The sequence below is a fragment of the Salvia hispanica genome, chromosome 4 (assembly GCF_023119035.1).
Source record: "Salvia hispanica cultivar TCC Black 2014 chromosome 4, UniMelb_Shisp_WGS_1.0, whole genome shotgun sequence".
Taxonomy (NCBI): domain Eukaryota; kingdom Viridiplantae; phylum Streptophyta; class Magnoliopsida; order Lamiales; family Lamiaceae; genus Salvia; species Salvia hispanica.
Window position 1 is genome coordinate 12,624,227 of NC_062968.1, and position 13,389 is coordinate 12,637,615.

Below are 13,389 nucleotides of genomic sequence, written 5' to 3' on the forward strand. Positions count from 1 at the left end.
GGCAATTTCTTCAGCTCCTTCTTAGGTGTGATGGCTTCCTGAGGCAAAGGATTCTTTTTCAAGATCCTGGTTGTCATTTCCCCAAAACTGGTTGCCTCGTCTGGGCCTTTTGCTTGAACATAGCAAGTCGATTCGAATGATAGTGGTTGGTGGCAGAATGCCATGATCGCTTCATTGATCCGCTCGTCTATTAAGTCTCGAGTCAATAGGGTTTCACACCACCCTGCTACCTCCTTGTCAATAGAGTGACTCAACTCTAACTGTTCCTGCATTAATTCAGTCTCAAGATATTCCTGGACCAGGGGGTTAATAACATCGACAGCATGCAAATTTTCAACATCCAGTGGTTTTTTCATAGCTTCATCAATGTTAAAGGTATATTTCTCCCCATGATAGTCTAGGCATATGGTTCCATCAAACACATCGATTATAGTCTTAGCGGTGCATAAAAACGGTCTTCCTAAAAGCACTCCGCTAGACTCAGCAGATTCATTCTCACTCATTTTTATCACATGAAAATCAGTTGGGTACAGGAAATCATGCACTTTAACTATCACATTCTCCAGCCCACTGTCAGACCTGTCAGAAAGCCAACCAGCCACCAGACCTGTCAGAAAGCCAATCATGCACTTTTGCTTTTGTCTCCTACTTTTCAGTTGTACCTTCCAGACCTGTCAGAAAGCCAACCAGCCACCAGATATACCCTATTGTCTAAATTTCCTCTTGTAGTAACTGTCTACTTTTCACATGTCTCTGAGATACATTGTCCCCTATTTTCACGAACACAACCACATGTCTGTCATTTTCACGCCTTACTAGTCAGTAGAGTACCATCTTTATTTCTCGCCTAGGTAGAATCCCAACCTCAAAATCGTGGTAGCTAACCAAAAACACCCAGGAATATCACCACAGTTATCCGAACGTATCCATCCTTGTGGGATTTGACCCTTACCTCCACTATACTAGCCAGTAGAAGTGGGTTGACGAAATTTATTTGACACCAGGTTCGGTTGTCGTGCCAACGACTCAGCTAGGTTAGGAATCTTATCCTGATCAGTTGGATACACCCCTGCATTTACACACCCGACCGAAAACCTAGTCCGTCACCACCTTCGGGTGAAATGCATGTTCTATCGGCCAACTGGATTACCACATTCGTGTCAACCAGACTTACCCCTATCAACTTCTTATATATCGAAAGTGGTAAAACATTTATCGAGACTCATAGATCACACATTGCATGCTCAATTTTAATGTCACCCAAGGAAATGGGCAAAGTGAATATACCTGGGTCTGTGCATTTTGATGGCATTCTCCTCTTCTGTATCACAGTTGGCACATTTTCTCTAATCACTATCGTTCCATCGGGTTTGGTTTTTCCAGCAATGAACTCCTTGATGAATTTGCTAAAAGTAGGCAGCTTCAGAGCCTGCAGGAACGGTAAGTTGATTTTCAATTTGCAAAAAATCTCCATGAAGTCTTCGGTACCATCCTTCTTCTTTTTGGCTTCCCCTCGGTTAGGGAATGACTTCATCCGTTTCAATGTTCCTACTAACCCCCCAGCTGAGGGTTCTCCAGTTTCTTTCCTTGTTTCTTCACTCTCCACCTCTGGTTCTAGGTCCAGGAAGAATGGATCAGCCATACGAGGTAGCGGCTTCTCCAAATCATCCCTTTGGAGGTCATCTTCTACTCTGGTGCCTCTTAACTCAGTGTCCCTCTGATCAGGGGTAAGTTTTTCATCCTCCTTGCTTGTCATAGGTGGCACACTCTCATCCTTTTGTAGAACTGCTTTGATCTCCCTGTTTGCTAGCTCGGTTTTCCCATTTGCTTGAGGTTGGTAAGGCGAGCTGACTTTATGCTTGATTCCGTACTTGTCCAACACGTTATCTAGCCACCTATTGTTGAAGTGAGATCCTCCATCACTTATGAGAGCACGAGGTGTACCAAACCTACAAAAAATGTTTTTCCTAACAAAAGTAGTGACAACCTTAGAATCGTTAGTCTTGGTTGGAATTGCTTCCACCCACCTAGACACGTATTCAACTGTAAGTAGGATATATTGGTACTCTCCTGATTTTGGGCATGGTCCCATAAAATCTATCCTCCATACATCAAACAATTCTACCTCAATGATGGTGTTCATAGGCATCTCCTTCTTCTTAGATATTCCTCCCGTGCGTTGGCATTCGTTGCATTAGAGAATGAAGCCGGGGGAGTCACGGAAGATGGTAGGCCAATAGAAACCGCTTTGCAAAACTTTGATTGCGGTCCTTTGCACACCGAAGTGTCCTCCGGTTGGTGACGAATGGCATCTTTCAACTATGGCCGCCCATTCCTCTTGAGGTACACATCTCCTAAATATAGTATCTGCACATCTTTTGAACAAGTAGGGCTCATCTCAAAAATAAGATCGTACATCTCTATAAAATTTCTTCCTTTGATAAGGAGTAAGATCAGGAGGGCATACCTTGGCTACTAAATAATTAACAATATCAGCGTATCATGGGAAAGTGGCTTGAGTAAAGAACATATGTTCGTCGGGGAAGTCCTCGTTGATTTTTGAAAACTGCCCTTCTTGCACACTTACGATTCACAAGTAAAAGAAAAACATGCAGAGCACTTAACCTGATCAAGCTGAACAACAACCTGTTCAAGTCAGACGACTACTACCGATCGTTGGATGTGAACGAGAGACGGAAAGAGCGTTCAAGACCTTAACCCACAGTACTAAGTAACCTAGTAAAGGGAAGTAAGGGTCGAATCCCTCAGAGATGGAAGCGGTTGGAGTTGAGAATGAGACATTTGGAAGGGGTCGGCTGCGGCCACGCTTTGATTTTTGGGGTTAAGACTAAACTAGGGTTCATCCCTTCTGATTATAACCCTGAACACTGGTTCATCCCTCAGCCATACCATATACCCTTTAACACCATCAAGGTAACCAAGAAAAACACCTTTCCTAGACCTATGATAAAGTTTATCAACCTTCTGATGAGTAAAGGCAAAGCAACCAAACACTCTTAGATGAGACAAATCAATTCTTTTACCAGAAAACACTGACTCTAGACATTTTCCTTTCAAAGGGACTGAAGGTGATCTATTCACCAAATATCAAGCAGTAAGAAGAGCTTCTCCCCATAACTTTTTAGATAGACCACTTTGGGAAAGAAGACACCTAACTTTTTCAAGCATGGTCCTATTCATCCTCTCGGCAACTCCATTTTGCTGAGGGTTATAAGACACAGTTTTGTGTCTCTTAATGCCATAAGAGACACACAGACTATCCATCTGGGCATTACAGAACTCCAACTATTGTCAGTTCTGATAGCTTTGATGGATTTATCAGTTTGGTTTTCAATCAAGCATTTCCAATGTTTAAAAGTGTCGAAAACATCAGATTTTTGCTTTAAAAGAAAACACCACACCTTTCTTGAAAAGTCATCTATCACAAACAAGAAATTGACAGACCATGAGTGGGTAGCCACAGAAGCTGGTCCCCACACATCCATGTGTAGGTACTCCAAAACCCTTTTACTGATACTTTCAATAACAGAAGTGGGAAAAGACAGCCTATGATTTTTACCTAACACACAGGTATCATAGAAAGGAAGATCACTTTGAAAATCATTAGGGGAGAGGAGCTGTTCCTTTTTCAAAATTTTCAAACCCTTATCACTCATGTGTCCAAGCCTATTGTGCCACAATAAAGTCTTAGAATCATTTACCAGATTTGCATAACTACTATCATCACATAGGGAAGAACACACATAAAAGTTGAACTTTTTGAAATCTTTGAAAACACACAGAGACCCCTTAAAGATTTTCATAACCCCCTGCCCCCATTTTCCCTCAAAACCATCTTTTTCAAGAGAGGTGCATGAAAACAGGTTGTAGCATAGATCAGAAACATACTTCACATTTTCCAACTTCAGAGTAAAACCATTTTCAAACTTCAAACATACAGTCCCAACCCCAAAAATTTTACACTTTTTATCATTTGTCATGGAGACAAAGGAATCAGAAACAAGTTTGAAATCAGAGTACAAATTCTTGAAAGGAGAAATGTGAAAAGTGCATCCTGAATCAATCAGCCAGTCAGTTTGGGAAAAAGTCCAACCAGAGGCAGAGTTCACATAAAACATGTCATGATTCATGAAACAAACCCCTTCAGAATCATCATATTTAGCAAGATTGGCCAGAGCATCCCCATTGTCATTATAAGACTTTACCTTTTTGGGTTTAGTACATTCCGTCTTATAATTCCCAAGCTCCCCACAATTAAAACATTTTCTATTATTTTTATTGGGATTCCTACTCTTAGACCTAGACTTGCCTTTGTTTGACTTCTTCCCATCATTATTCTGCTTCCCATTGTTATCCCCCTTGAATTTAGATCTACCTCTAATGTTCAGGGCCTTATTCTGGGAAGATTTAGTCTCATTATTCTCCCTAATTTCAAGTTCCTTAGATTTCAGGGAACTAATGATCAACTCAAGGGGAGCAGTATCCCTCCCATACTTGATGGCGGCCTTCACATCACTTTATGAGTCAGAGATAGCATTCATTAAAGTTATGCTAGTATATTCATCAATAGTTTTATCACCAGCTCGTTTAATATCTTGAACAAGCTTCTGAAACCTATCCACATTGTCATCTATGTCATTGGTAAGATCAAGTTTGAATTTGAAAAGTTTTTCCAGAAGAGACATTCTACTAGACATAGATGTCTCAGTGTATAAGGTTTCAAGAGTATTCCACAATTCAGAAGCAAAATCAATGTTTCCAACCTTCCTTATGACAGAGTCACTCAGGTTGAGTATTATGGTTAACCTTGTCAACTCATTCATCTCAGCTTTCTTTTCCCTAGATCCTGTTTCTGGAATTGTATTTTCAACAGCTTTGAAACTTTTTGCTATATTAAAATGCACTTGGCCTTTTGCTTCCAAATACTAAAATCATTTTACCATTGAAGGGAGTAATCCCAACAACTAGAGCAGCCATTTTGAAAACAGAAAGAATTTTGGCAACCTGTAGCTACTCTTGTGGCAATCATCTCTCCATCCTTACCGGGTACTACAGTCATCCCCCCTTTCTTAGATACTACTTGCGTAGGACTTACCCATTCACTGTCTGATATGGCATAGATAATTCCTGCATCTAGCAATTTAATTACTTCTTTCCTCACTACATCTTGCTTGACAGGATTAAGCCTACGTTGATTTTGCACACGAAGTTTATGCCCATCCTCAAGTAAAATTCTATGCATGCATATGGTTGGGCTAATCCCCTTCAAATCACTAATAGACCACCCTATAGCAGACCTATACTTGTTTAGCACACACAACAACTTTTCACACTATTTTTTACTCAACACTGCAGACACAACAACAGGATATGTATTATCTGGCCCAAGAAGCGCGTACATGAGATGTTCGGGGAGTGGCTTCAACTCTACCTTAGGTGGTCCCCTTGGTTTCCCCAACGCTTTCTATCTTTCTTCCTCCTCTTCGGGGGTGCGTAGTGGTAAGAATGCATTCCCCTTTTGAGGGATTCTTTCAGGGAGTACCTCAAGTTCTGCAATCATAGCACACACATTAGCATCACAGTTAGATAAATCAGTAGTAGAAGTGAAGGAATTTATGAGACAAGATTCGAGGGGATCCTGAGTTTGATGATAAGTGACTTCCACTTCCCCCACACAATCCGTTACAACTTGGATGACGCTGCACTCTTGATAGCCTTCTGCCCCTTCTTTCCCATGGAACTTCAGGGTGTCATAGATGTTGAAGATGATGCTCTCATCATGTAGTCTCAATGTTAACTCCCCCTTTCTATACATCGATCATCGCTCCTCCAGTGGCTAAAAATGACCTTCCAAGTATTAGCAGCACCTTCTTGTCCTCCTGCATGTCCAACACAACAAATTCAGCTGGGAAAATAAATTCTCCTACTCTTACCAACACATCTTCTACAATTCCCCTTGGTGTTGTTGTGCTTCTGTCCGCCATTTGCAAGGTGATTGAGGTGGGGCGGATGTTGTCAACATCGAGTTTCCTGTAGAAAAATGTAGGCATCAAATTAATACTGGATCCAAGATCACACAATGCTCTTCCTTCCACATCATTTCCTAAAACACAAGATAATGTAAAACTCCCTGGGTCTTTGTGTTTGGTAGGCAATCCTTTCTGAATGATAGCACTGCAGTTTTCAGTTAAGCCTAATGTCTCATACTTTCCCTTAAACCTTTTTTTCTATTTTAGTTTACGTATCGATTTGATATTTCTACAATGAATCGACTAAAAATGTTGTATAACTAAAATGTATTCCCTCTATTTCTTGTTAATAGAGACATTTTTTTCGGCAGAGACTTTAAGATTAGTGTGTAAGGGAATGATGAATAAAGTAAGAGTGAGAATTTACTTTTTACTAAAAATAAAAATGACTTAATTATGTTGAAACTTTTCAAAATAGAAAATGAATCTATTAACATGGAACGGAAGAATATTATACAATCTACAATATAGAAAAAAAGACTTATTTATCCAGTTTATATACTTCTCTTTGTTCTTCAATGTGTCCTACTTTGACCTGGCATATATTTCAAGAAATATAAATGAAAATGAATTGAAAAAGTTGGTGGAGTGAGTGAAATGAATTAATAGAACATAAATAAAAATAATAAAACTAAAGTGAGACAATTAATATGGAACGGACAAAATAGAAAACGGAGACACGTAATAAAGATGATAAGGGAACAAATATAATAAAAAGACAAATAAGATTTTGAAACTTATTTTGAGACTTAATCTTCTATCTTCTTCGTACTATAAATATTTTTATATAAAACATTTTCCATCAAACTTTGACTATTATAAACCCTATCTTTCGAGTATTCTATTTCATTTCTTTCGAGTATTCTATTTCATTCAGATAAAAGAATTTATCAGTTCCAATATCTGGTTACTTTAAGTGATTGTTGTTTCTCAAATAAATATGTGTTTGCTAATTTAGTGTTGCTAGCTAAGTAGAGTTATTGTAGGTAGGACTGGGGAAAAATATCGAAATACCGGCTTTAATGTACCACAAAAATACCGAAAATGCTGAATTTTCGGTATAGCGTGATTTCCGTACGAGTATGATACCTTATTGAAAGATTTCGATAAGGTAACGGTATGAATTTTCATGTATTGTGGTATATCGCGTCATACCGAAATTTGATACATAGCGTAAATTAAGGTATACAAGGTCAAATATAAATATAATGTGGATTAAATATATTTTATATTTTGAGTATATATTTTTAAGAAATGTAATGAAAAATGAGTCGAAAAAGTTAGTGGAATGTGGGTCCTACTTTTATATATTACTCCATCTGTTCCATAATAATAGAGTCATTTTGCCATTTTGGTACGTTCCATAATAATAGAGTTATTTTGCCATTTAGGTACGTTCCATAGTAATAGAGTCATTTTCCTTTTTAGTAAAAATCAACATATTTTTCCACACCTACTTTACTCTGTCTTACTTTTCTCTCTCTTCATCTCTCTACCTTTTTCATTTTCCACCTTATTCTCCCTTTACTTAACTCACCTTTCACAATTTTTCTTAATCTCCATGCCGAAAAGATACGCCTCCATTACTATAGAACGGAGGGAGTAATTTTTAATAAAATGTGAGTAGGAATGAGTTAGTGGAATATGAGGTCCACTACCAAAAATGGTTAAAAGTGAAATGAGACAAATTTTATGGAACGGATGAAAATGGAAAATAAGACAAACTTTCGGGGACATAGAGAGTAATATTCAATTAAAAAAGAAGGGAAATAATCTTAACATCTTCATTCCTTTGGTTGCCATAGCAGGATATGACATGATATGACCCTCTTAGACCAATCTTATATTCCTAATCTAAAGTGACAGTTTGGTGAAAAGACAATTTTATCCTTTTTGGAGGAAAAATGTGAAGCTATTTTATTTATCCTTTTGGTCTTTTTGAGAAATGGCAACCATTGGATAGGAAAAAGACAGCTCTTATTGGGGGAAAATGAATCCAATCAAATGCAAACTTCTTCAAGAAGATTTAAAACACTCTTAAATAGAAAGGTTAGAATCTGCATTTTGTAAAATTACACATAATAAAGCACTATTAATTGTGCTTGCTATCAAACGAGAGAGAGAGAGGTGAGAAGAAGAAAAAGGAAGGAAGAAGAGGGAAGTCCGGCGGCGACGACTGTGCAAGCAGGTGGGCGGCGAAGACAGGGGCCGAGGCTGGACGGCAAGGCAGGCGGAAAGAGTGTCGCCGGCGAGAAAGGATGGGGAGCCGGCGATTCAGGCTGCGAAGCTTTTCCTTCGAGGCAGGCAGGGCAGGGAAGAGAGGAAGGAGTACCGGAGACGTCGGGCGGTAGAGGTGGAGGGGCGGTGGCCGTGACAGGCGGTATCCGCCGTTTAGAGAGATATGAGGCGCAACATTTCAATTAGGTTTTCTTGGTTTATTTGTTGAGTAAAGGCCAAAACAGGTCATGAACATATGACTATTTTATGATTTTGGTCCTAAACTTTATCTTTTTGATTTTTTGGTCCTGCACATTTCAAATCGGATCACAATTGGTCCTCCGTCAATAGTTCCGTTAATTTTATAACAGTCAACTTGTTTAGCCCAATTTTGACCAAATTAGACTTTTAATTTTGATTTTTTACTCCTTAATTAGACTAGGTCCCGGAGCTCCCGTCGGCGGAGCCAGAGAGCTCGTTTGCGATGGAGATGGAGCAAGAGACGTTAGCTTCGATATAGCTGGGGCTGGAACCGAAGCCGGAGGGGAAGCAACTGGAGCCGGCGTAGGTGCAGCCGGTGGAGGAGGAGATGGCACCAGAGGCGGCGGCGAGGCGGGAGGAGAAACTGCCGACGGAGGTGACGCTGGTGGTGGTGTGCTAACTGGAGGAGGAGCGGCGACTGGAGTAGCAGCAGGTGGTGGAAATAGAGCACAGCTCCAATTTGAGATCACTCCCTTTCTTCTTTATTTCTCTACATCTTCACTCTCTTTCTCTCTCCCATCTCTCATCTCTCAAATCCCAAAGCACCCTACATTTTTCAACCTCCGGCGAGCTTTTCACCTTCTCTATCTTAGAGAAAATCTAATTTGAGTAGTAGTGTTGGGTGGTGCTTTCAATTAAAAGTCTGGTGCTTTAATTTGTCGTGCTTTAATGGCACGACAAAAAGCCTCCTGCAATAAAACACCATCCTTCGCGAATTCCCTCCAACAAGCTTCTGCGACTCATCCATACGCTTGTTGCGGCACTTGTAGAGAATTAGTCCGCCTCCGGTGACCACTCCGACGCCTCCAGCAGCAACGCCGCCTCCGGTTTCAACACCACCGCCAGTCTCCGCGCCTCCGCCGGTGGTTCCCTCCTCGCCGCCTCCTCCGGTGCCATCTCCTCCTCCACCGGCTGCACCTACGCCGGCTCCGGGTCCAGCCCCGGCTCTGTCGAAGCCGACGTCTCCTGCTCCATGTCCATCGCAAACGAGCCCTCTGGCTCTGCCGACGGGAGCTCCGGGACCTAGTCTAATTAGGGAGTAAAAAAATAAAATTAAAAGTCTAATTTGGTCAAAATTGGGCTAAACATGTTGACTGTTATAAAATTAACGGAACTATTGACGGATGACCAATTGTGATCCGATTTGAAACGTGCAGGACCAAAAAATCAAAAAGATAAAGTTTAGGACCAATAAAATGGTCATATGTTCATGACCAGTTTTGGCCTTTACTCTTATTTGTTTTTGTATACTATTTGGGCTTTTAACATTTCAATTAGGTCTTCATATACTATTTGGGCTTTTAACATTTCAATTAGGTTTTCATCGTTTATTTATCATTAATTGGATTCTAATTTAGATTTGTAATGTAGGATATAATTTGGGGTTCCATACAATTGTATAATTATTGTATTCTCCATAGAATTTTATAATTAATATTTTTTAAAATTAAAATAGAATTTAATTTTGGATATTGAAATGATCTATTACTCCTTACTCTTATAGTGTAAAGCTAGGTTCCAATTTAGACTTCTAATTTATTGTACATTGTATAATACTACTATTTTTAATGTATTGGATATGTTTTATTACTCTTTGGTACTCATATTACAAATATGTTTAGATTATATTTGTACACAAACTTTTAGTTATATTTAATATTCAAGCTATATGATTTATAAATTAATATATATATATAGGGGGGTCGCGTTAAAATAAAACCAACCTTATAATCCAGAACCCAGAACTATCTCAATATTATATATTAAAATTATCAACACAAAGACAAAACTTTCTCAATAAATTTGTGTTGATAAAATTATATCTTTGTGTTGAGATTTAAATTTACATATTATGTTGATAAAGTTATATCTATATGTTGAGAAATTTCCAATATAATGTTGAAGTTCTGGGTTCTGGATTGGGAATTAGTTAGCATTTGATTACCCCCATATATAGGGTTATATATATACACATATTTCTATAGTGTAAGATAAGTATATAGTAAAATTGAGTTAGACTTTGATTATTATACTATAAGATAACATATTGTTGTCTAAGACATTTACTCATAACTTTTTTAGATTTCTCAAAATATTGAAATATGTATCTATGTTAATTTAGACTTCTAATTATATATTTTTTAAATTAAATTCTTTATAATTAAATATAAATAAATTTATGTATTAATTTATTGACATTTTTTTATTACTCTTTTGTATATTGAAATTGTTTTTGGATTATATTTTAATTTTTTTATGTTTAATATTCAAGCTGCATAATATATTTAAATTACTTAATATATTTTTTTAACCTTTTTTATTTACGTGCTTAAATGAGTAGTACTAATGTATATACTTAGAAACATTTTTTATACTCCTTCCATCTCATAAAATATGGCAATTGAAATGATACAGGAATTAATGCATAATTGTATAGTAAGAAAGAGGAGGAAAAAAGTAGTTAAAGTAGTATTAGAGGATAGTGAGACCCACAATATTATTAGTGTTTAGGGTGTACACAATAGTTGGACAAGCCGCCTCCCACCTTCTCCCACGGCCATGTCCTCGCCGCGGCTCGCAGCGCCGTGCAATAGGGCGTCGCGGCCCGCGCCCAAGCCCTTCTCCCACAGCCGCGGCCCCGCTGTGTCCTCGGGCCATAGTGATATAAGATGTGAATAAATAGATGCATATAAATAATTAGTTGAAAACAACTTTCCATTAATGGACTTGCCCATATTTTTATAAGATGGACAACATAAAAGTTACACATATTTTTAAGGGACATATGTAGTATATATATCCAATAAGATGTTAGTATACACATGGGATATGTTTTATTCTAATTAACACATTTTCTGAAATTGAAAAATAATTATTTCTACTCTATCGCATGTCTTACTTTATTCTTTAACCACTCAACTAAAAAAAAAAAAACTCGTACGGAGTACTATAAAATCTTTTGCCGATTAGAAAATACTTCACTTAGATTGAGAAGGGACAAGTACAATTTATTTAAGTGTACATAATGATATTAGATTTTGTAACTATTGAATTATTTGGAATTTGTATTCATTAAGTGAAAATCATATGGTATGTGCATTAGCACATGTGTTAATATTAGTTCTAACTTACAAGATAATTTGATTAATACATATAAGTAGGTTTGTGTTAAAATGACAACACCTCTTAAAGTGACATCGTGACACTACATATACAACAATATTATAAACTCTACACATCAATATTCAATACACTAAACAACAATCAATAGATTACAGTCTAGCGTGTTGAATATTGATGTCCGAGAAAAATTGTTGTATAGTGTATAAAATATTGCTGGCCGTTTTTTTTATACTTGAACATTCTTTTTATTGCCACATGGCAGCTGATTATTCGTCCACGTGTAAAAATGATTGGCTAGGAATGGTGGTATGGTGTTACTTTAAGAGGTGGTGGCACTCTAACACTCCTCTACATAAGTATGTCAGAATCGAAACAAACTAACTTTAAACTCAATTTTTTTTTTCAAAATGAAAACCAAACTAAATATCCATAAAATCTAACTCGAAAAATCAAAATCTGAACTCCGAAAACGCGATTCGAATCAAAATATCAAAATTTCATAAATATATTTTATAAAATCCAAAAAATTGACATCCAAACTTAAAAAAAAAAGGAACCCAAAAAAATTGCACAATTATTCCCAAAAAATGAAAATAGAAAGTTTATTTTCCATAATTAATACAAAAGTTATAATTAATAAATATATTATAAAAATTACAACAATTTGTTTTTAAGTATAATATACTATATATGTAATATTAAAAGGCCCTGAATATTGATTAAATCAAATAGACTTCATTATTTATGGACCTGAATAAAAATGACATATTATAAAATTTCAATAAACTGAATATAGTACTAGTCAAATAGACTCCATTATTTTCACTTTACTTAATATACTACTATTCAACGGTAATTTTTTAAGCCAAATGTGAAAATTAATTTATAAACGTTGTTTTAGTTTTTATTTTTCTACACGCGTTTCTCTGCATTGCGATTAATAGGATGTATTTCTCTGCATTTCTATAGATAGGAGGCGACGTGTTGCGTTCCTGTTTGCTAAATTTTTTTTACGCAATATGCAGATCTTCGTTTTTAGTCGTACGATCTTAGATTTACGTTTTTAGCCGTGTGATATACTGATCTACGTTTTTTAGCTTTGCGATTTGCGGATCTGTGTTTCTCTTCATTTCTATTGGCTGATAGGAGGAGACTCGTATTTTCAATTTTTGTTTCTCTTCATTTCTATTGGCTGATAGGAGGAGACTCGGATCTTCGTTTTTAGCCGTGTGATCTTGGATTTGCATTTTTAGCCGTGTGATTTGCGGATCGTATTTTTTAGTTGTGTGATCTGCGTTTTTTATCCGTGTGATATTCGCATCTGTGTTTTTTAGCCGTGCGATCTGCAGAGCGGTGTTTCTATCACATTTTTTCTTTATTTAAAGGGATTAATATGCCTTTTTCGCTCCGCTTTCTATAATGGTTTTCCACTTTTTCTCAGTTTTACTTTGCATTCCAATTTTCGCCTTTGGTCAGGACTATACCGTCGCAACCCCTCTCTTCCACACTCCACGCTCCTCAACATGAACGTAGAAATTTAAGTCTATACACGATGAGGGTATATAAAACACCAAATACACAACACCAACACAATACTTTGAGGCTCAACAAACTCTTGAAGAATGCAGGACGCTCAAGGACACACCTCTAGCTATTAACCTCGCACTACTTCTCACTACACACGCACACTTTCTTGTAAACACATATAATCACACTTTGTAAGCCTAATTATAGGTAA